Here is a 7,739-nt window from a genome sequence, read left to right as displayed (position 1 = left end):
CAATGCCCCTAATGTAAAATATATAGGAAAGCTAATTGAATTTCCAATCCACCTGTCAATATCGTGACTCAGAAAAAGCATCTGCCAATGAATATTAATACAAATTGATTACCTATCTGTATACTTTGATCGGCTAATATTCTTTGAATTCACATCACTAGAGAAGCTACTCAAAAACTTCACAAGCCCCCACCATCTTAAAATATATGAAATTAAAATAACAGGGTACACAAGATGATAATATACAAGGGAAAATGGCACCAAAATGCATTGAACTTTCATCAAAATCCTATTGTATGCATTCAACTTTCAAAAGTCCTATTGTATGCATTCAACTTTATATTTTCTCCTATTGTATGCATTTAACCTGTTATAACACGTTACCTTCTAGGTCACCTTCTAAATATTTACATCTTTAGTCCCTCATATTTGTAAATTCTAATTTCATTAATCCTTCTATTAAACAAAACATTTATATCTTCATACATTCATCATCTTCATCTTGTCTAAACTCTAAAGAAAGGACTCACATTATAATGCTTATGAGACCCATAAGGCTGTCCAATAAGATCACCGAGATTTAAATCCACCATCACCTGTTACAATGCCAAAGATTAGAAAAATTCAAAAATAGAGAATACAATTGAGCATCGGTAGGAAGCTTAAGTTAAACATGAGAGCCATATTTGATTGCTTTTAGGTCCTATAAGTGCAAACAGGCATGTCTTGTTACTAATGTCTTCAATTTCTACCTTATCAGCAAAAAATATGTACCTACACTCCCAATATAAATATTTTATAAGAAGATCATTAGATGCTGAATATATATTAATATGTGTTTACTCGTATAATATCTTTTTGGACAAGTTAGCAAGTATAACATCAATATTAAAAAAAACCTATAATGCCATATATAATAAATGTGAAACGACGAATTAGTAAATACAAAAGAGTAGTTACATACTTCCTGAGCATTTCAATGATACTTCCAGTTGTTGATGGTGATACAACAAGTGTAATAGCGGTTTTCTGCAAAATCAGTAACACTTTTAAGTCTTAAAAACTTTTGAAGCAATTTATAGAAAATATAGGGGAATAATATTACCATGATCCATGCATGTGCAATATCAGTTGTTCGAGCAGCTGGAGTTACAAAGACAGTGTCACATCCCTACAAGATTCAGTAACATTATTACATGAACTTCGACAAGAGTTACTACCACGAATAGCTCAACAGCACATCTAAATTAATACCTCAAAGACTTACCCTTCCTTCGGAAAGTGCTTCAAAGTTTGCGGTACTTTGGTTGTGAAGAAATTGAATACGATCTTCTCCGCTGACTTCAAACCAATTGAAAGGGTTTAAAAGAAAGAAGATTTAGTAAATTACAACATATTACAGAATACTGATACAGATCGGAACCAGTCCTAAAAGAAATGAGTTATATGTTCTTCTGCAACTAATGTTCAGGAACCAATCTTAAAGACATTCATCATTTTGTTGTAGTGCATCAACTTGAGCAATAAAACATGTATATAAATCCAACAAAATGATCAATATTACACACTTATTTATGGATATATAATTAATATATAATTTAGACAAGATGAAGATGATGAATGTATGAAGATATAAATGTTTTGTTTAATAGAAGGACTAATGAAATTAGAATTTACAAATATGAGGGACTAAAGATGTAAATATTTAGAAGGTGACCTAGAAGGTAACCTGTTACAACAGGTTGAATGCATACAATAAGAGAAAATATAAAGTTGAATGCATACAATAGGATTTTGATGAAAGTTCAATACATTTTGGTGCCATTTTCCCAATATACAATTTATGAGTTTTTAAAGCCGTTACCACGTACTCGTATAACCAACTACTTTTTAACTGTCACCTTAAAAGAACTTAAGTAACCATACAAGATTGTATAGTAGTAGCATGTTAGGGAAAGTGTAAGGATATTAGGACCCAAAACAACGTAAGTGATTCAACAAGATCACTCACCGATAGTAATTCTACAAGATTACTAACCCACTTAATGAACGAAAGATTATAAATGCAAGAAATGTAAATCGACACAAGAGATAACGTGGTTATATGCAATCGTTGTGATTGCTTTAGTCCACGGACCAACTAGAGAATGTATTTACTGAATATTTGTGGTGTGTTTACAATGAGTTACAAGAGGGTCTATTTATAGAATGATTTAAGGAGTAAGTTAAAAACAATTCCTTGAAGCTTCATGTGAGTTTCCTGACAGCTTCATGGAGACTACATGTGAGTTTCCTGACAGCTTCGTGGAAGCTACATGTGAATTTCCTCACAACTTCGTGGAAGCTACATGTGAGTTTCCTAACAACTTCGTGGAAGCTACATGTGAGTTTCCTAACAACTTCGTAGAAGCTTCGTGTGAGTTTCCTGGAATCTTCCCTCTAATTGTTTAATGTTCTCCATATCTCCAACAATCTCCCACTTGGAGACTTTGAACAAACCCAACCTTCGTCAACCCAAAATATCAACGATCTAACCAAGAATGTTAAATCACCATTATACCGACAAACTCCATTTGGGACACGCACACTCAACACATACTTCGGATGAGCAGACTTTCGATACAAGGTCTTCAACACTACTTGTTAGAATTGAAACATTAACTCTCTAATTCTCTAGTTGGGGTCTTCTCTCATCAATTCATTAGAAGACCAATTGAGGTAATGCAAAACTTCAATTTCTCTGTCGTAACAACCTTAGTAAACATATCAGCAGGATTCTTCGTACCAAGGATTTTCTCCAATAATAAAGTACCATCATTTATATGTTGTCGAATAAAATGATACCTTATCTTGATGTGTTTCGTACGACTATGAAACACCGGATTCTTCCCAAGATGAACCGCACTTTGATTATCACAATTCAAGACGCAATAGTCTTGTCTTTTACCCAACTCACCTAAGAAGTTTTTCAACCAAACAAGCTCTTTAGAAGCTTCTGCAATAGCCATATATTCGACTTCGGTGGTTGATAAAGCAACACTTTTTTGTAGTCGAGACATCCAACTAACCGCCGTCTTCCCTATTGTGAAAACATAACCCGTAGTGCTTTTCCCCGAATCGTCACATCCACCCAAATTAGCATCCGCATAACCTCTACGTATGACATTGCTTTTAGAGAAGCACAATCCCATATTAGAAGTACCTTTCAAATAACGAAGTAACCATTTAACCGCTTCCCAATGCTCTTTCCCCGGATTAGACATATAACGACTTACAACTCCCACTGCGTGAGCAATATCGGGTCTTGTACAAACCATGGCGTACATAACACTACCCACGGCCGATGCATATGGAACCTTTTCCATCTCCATTTTGTCTTCTTCCGTTTTAGGTGATTGACTTTTCGATAGCTTTATCGTGCTACCCAAAGGCATAGAACGATCCTTTGAATTTTCCATGTTAAACCTCTCTATAACTTTCTCAATATATTTGGATTGAGACAAGTATAGAGTACCCTTCACACGATCACGCACAATACTCATGCCAAGTATTTGCCTAGCACCACCAAGATCTTTCATCTCGAACTCATGGGAAAGTAATCCCTTCAACTTGTTGATTTCGGACATGTTGGAACCTGCAAGTAACATGTCATCAACATACAACAATAAGATTATGTAAGAAGACTTGAATTTCTTCAAGTAGCAACAGTGATCCGCTTCACATCTTAAGAAACCAATCTTCTTCATAAACTCGTCAAACTTCAAGTACCATTGCCGAGGTGCTTGCTTCAATCCATACAAACTTTTCTTTAGCTTACAAACCCACTTCTCTTTACCCTTTACCTCAAAGCCTTCGGGTTGCCTCATATAGATCTCTTCATCAAGGTTACCATGTAAGAATGCGGTCTTCACATCTAGTTGCTCTAGATGTAAGTCCTCGGATGCAGCCATAGAAAGTACCAAACGAATAGTAGTCATCTTCACCACCGGTGAAAATATCTCTTGGTAGTCAACTCCTTTCTTTTGTTGAAAGCCTTTAACCACCAAACGAGCCTTGTACCTTTTCTTGCCATCCAACTCATTCTTGATTCGATACACCCATTTACTTTGCAACGCCCTTTTATCATGAGGTAACTTCACTAGTGACCAAGTTTTATTTTTCTCAAGTGACCCCATCTCTTCTTTCATGGCAAGCTCCCATTGTATGGATTCTTTTGTCTTCATTGCCTCAAAGTAACTTTCGGGTTCACCATTCTCGGTATAGAGCAAGTAGTTTGCTGATGGAGAATACCTAGGATTAGGTTTGTGCACTCTAGTCGAGCGTCTTAGTGTAAGAGCAACCGAAATGGTTGGACCGGTTTCATTTGTGTCCTCCTCATCAATAGAACTCGCACTATGTTCGGAATCATCACCGCTTTCCGAATCATTTCCATCATTAGCATTTTCTGACGCCTCACCGTTAATTGGCAATTCATTGTTACCCGTACTCCCACTAGAACCTGCAAGATCATCAATAGAAACATCGTCAAAAGTAACATGACCCGGTTTAGAACTCCCCGTTTCCGGTTTGCCATAAACCGAATCTTCATCAAAGGTAACATCACGAGAACGAATCACTTTTCTAGCCTCATTATCCCAACAACGATAACCCATTTCATCCGACCCGTAACCTATGAAAGTACACTTCTTTGACTTAGCTTCAAGCTTGTCTCTATCCGCATCTTTGGTCTTCACATAAGCATTACACCCAAAGATCCTAAGGTGATTATAACTCACATTCTTATCTTGGCATTCTTCCTCGGAAATTCGAAAACCCAACGGTGTTGAGGGTCCCCTATTTATCAAATAAACCGCCGTGTTAACCGCATCCGCCCAAAACATTTTAGGCAAACCGGCATGTAGTCTCATACTCATAGCCCTTTCATTTAACGTACGATTCATACGTTCGGCGACCCCATTGTGTTGCAGTGTTTCTGGTACTGTTTTCAACATTCTAATACCGAGCTTTGCACAATGGTCTTTAAACTCAAGACTACCATATTCCCCTCCATTATCCGACTTCAAGCACTTGACCTTCAAGTTAGTCTCATTTTCTACCATAGCTTTCCACTTCACAAATGTATTAAATACATCAGATTTAGCTTTAAGAAAATAAACTCATACCATTCGAGTGGAGTCGTCAATGAAGGTGACATAATAGCGAGAACCTCCATGTGATTCTACATTCGTTGGACCAAATACATCCGTATGAACAAGCTCCAATTTCTCCAACTTAGGAGCATTTCCCGATTTCCCAAAAGTCACCTTCTTTTGCTTCCCATATACACATGGTTCGCAAAACCCAAGTTCTACCTTTTTTAAATCCGGAATTCTCCCACTCGAAACAAGCATCTTCATACCCTTCTCACTCATATACCCGAGTCTTCGGTGCCATAGAGTTGATTCGGACTCAACATTAACTGTAGCAACCACCGTGTCTTCATCAAACACTTAAACCATATAAAGAGTTCCCCTTTTATGTCCACGAGCCACTACACAACTACCCTTAACCACCTTCCATTGGCGGTTTTCAAAAGTAACCGCGTTACCTTCATCATCTAATTGACCAACTGAAATAAGTTTCCTTTTTAATTTAGGAATGTATCTTACGTTTTTCAAAGTCCAATTAGAGCCAAGAGTAGTCTTCAATACAACATCTCCAATGCCCTCTATATTGAATTGTTTGTCGTCTGCCAATCTCACCTTGCCTTGATATGAACGAAAATTCTGCATCATGCTTTTGACATGAGTAGCATGAAACGAAGCTCCCGAATCCAAAATCCAAGACTCTATAGAATTTTCAACACTACATAAAAGTGCATCATCACTTTCTTCCGCGATAAAGTTCACACCTTTCGCCGGACCATTTTTACATTTCCTTTGAAAGTGCCCTTTTTGATTGCAACCCCAACAAACAGCTTCACTTCTATCTTTCGATGGATACCTCTTCTTAGACTTCTTTCTACCCTTCTTCTCACCGCAATCAAATTTCCTACCACGGTTGTCGGTACTTAACAAAGAACTGGATGTCGATTCCCCCGAGTTTCTCCTACGAGTATCTTCACCAAGAATCAAATCTCTTATTGCTTCAAACGCTAGCTTAGTAGTTCCCGTAGAGCTACTAACCGCGGTAACCGTACCCGACCAACTTTCCGGTAATGATGAAAGCAAGATTAGTGCTTTTAGTTCATCATCAAACTTAATCTCTACCGATTCAAGCCTTGAAACGATATTATTAAATTCATTGATATGATCCGTTGCACTCGTACCTTCTTTCATCTTTGTATTGAACAATTGACGCATGAGAAATACCTTATTAGAAGCGGTAGGTTTCTCATACATGTTAGAGAGTGCTTTCAAGCAAGCAACGTCTTCTCATTCACAACGTTGTATGCAACGTTCTTAGCAAGTGAAAGACGAATAGCGCCCAAAGCTTGACGATCCAAAAGCGTCCAATCGGCATCGTTCATGCTTTTAGGCTTGGTCTCTAACAAGGGTTGGTGTAGCTTCTTTTGATACAAGTAATCTTCAATTTTCATCTTCCAAAAGCCAAAGTCTCTCCCATCGAATCGGTCGATTCTAAACTTCCCGTCTTCCGCCATCGTTCCCTTAACGAAACCTTTTGCTCTGATACCAGTTGTAAGGATACTAGGACCCAAAACAACGTAAGTGATTCAACAAGATCACTCACCGATAGTAATTCTACAAGATTACTAACCCACTTAATGAACGAAATATTATAAATGCAAGAAATGTAAATTGACACAAGAGATAACGTGGTTATATGCAATCGTTGTGATTGTTTTAGTCCACGGACCAACTAGAGAATGTATTTACTGAATATTTGTGGTGTGTTTACAATGAGTTACAAGAGGGTCTATTTATAGAATGATTTAAGGAGTAAGTTAAAAACAATTCTTTGAAGCTTCATGTGAGTTTCCTGACAGCTTCATGGAGACTACATGCGAGTTTTCTGACAGCTTCGTGGAAGCTACATGTGAATTTCCTCACAACATCGTGGAAGCTACATGTGAGTTTCCTAACAACTTCGTGGAAGCTACATGTGAGTTTCCTAACAACTTCGTGGAAGCTTCGTGTGAGTTTCCTGGAATCTTCCCTCTAATTGTTTAAAGTTCCCCATATCTCCAACAGAAAGCAGTCGGAAACAGTTGCGAATTAACCTGATTGTGCCACATACATCGAAGTAAAAGATAATAGCACTCTACAAGTAACTTGGATAGAAAATTACCATTTACCCTTAAAATAACTTGAGTGTCAAACCACTATAAGTTATCCTTGAGTAAAACTAAAACATAAACCTAACAACTTTGAGTGACAAGGAACTGATTTCTATTGGTGATTAAAAAGTCTTAATTATCATTATGTTTATCTTTTGACTATTTATGATCAATGATCAATAACATTTCCACAAACAATAATTCAATTACTCGTCTAGTCGATATGATGGCACCTTTGGACCACCGTATATGGCGACGTTCCACTGACGTGTAAACTCGATTTAGATTGATAGAAATATCCATTTACTGATTAGGTCCCAAAAGCATATCAGAAGATCCAAACTTGTGTTCATCCAAAGATGCTTAAAATGCATGTCCTAAACACAGTGTAACGCTAAACAGATGATTTAAATGTGTTTCTTAGTGATTAATATTGAAGTTATCTACCAAAGGGCTTCTGGTC

At 37.2% G+C, this 7,739-nt stretch overlaps 1 long non-coding RNA gene across 1 annotated transcript; it reads right to left on the bottom strand.

Annotated features, from left to right (window-relative positions):
• Nucleotides 1-303: 303 nt before the first annotated feature.
• LOC139892002 (uncharacterized) lies at nucleotides 304-1,483 on the bottom strand. The gene is made up of 4 exons (XR_011773947.1): nucleotides 1,268-1,483; nucleotides 1,106-1,171; nucleotides 965-1,029; nucleotides 304-596 (listed from the first exon to the last, which is right to left on the bottom strand). It is a non-coding gene; the product is annotated as an uncharacterized lncRNA (long non-coding RNA).
• Between the last annotated feature and the right edge of the window lie 6,256 nt (nucleotides 1,484-7,739).

This window comes from Rutidosis leptorrhynchoides, chromosome 2 (genome assembly GCF_046630445.1).
Source record: "Rutidosis leptorrhynchoides isolate AG116_Rl617_1_P2 chromosome 2, CSIRO_AGI_Rlap_v1, whole genome shotgun sequence".
NCBI classification, from domain to species: domain Eukaryota; kingdom Viridiplantae; phylum Streptophyta; class Magnoliopsida; order Asterales; family Asteraceae; genus Rutidosis; species Rutidosis leptorrhynchoides.
Note: the sequence above shows the minus strand (reverse complement) of the source record. Positions and strands in the feature narration are given on the sequence as shown.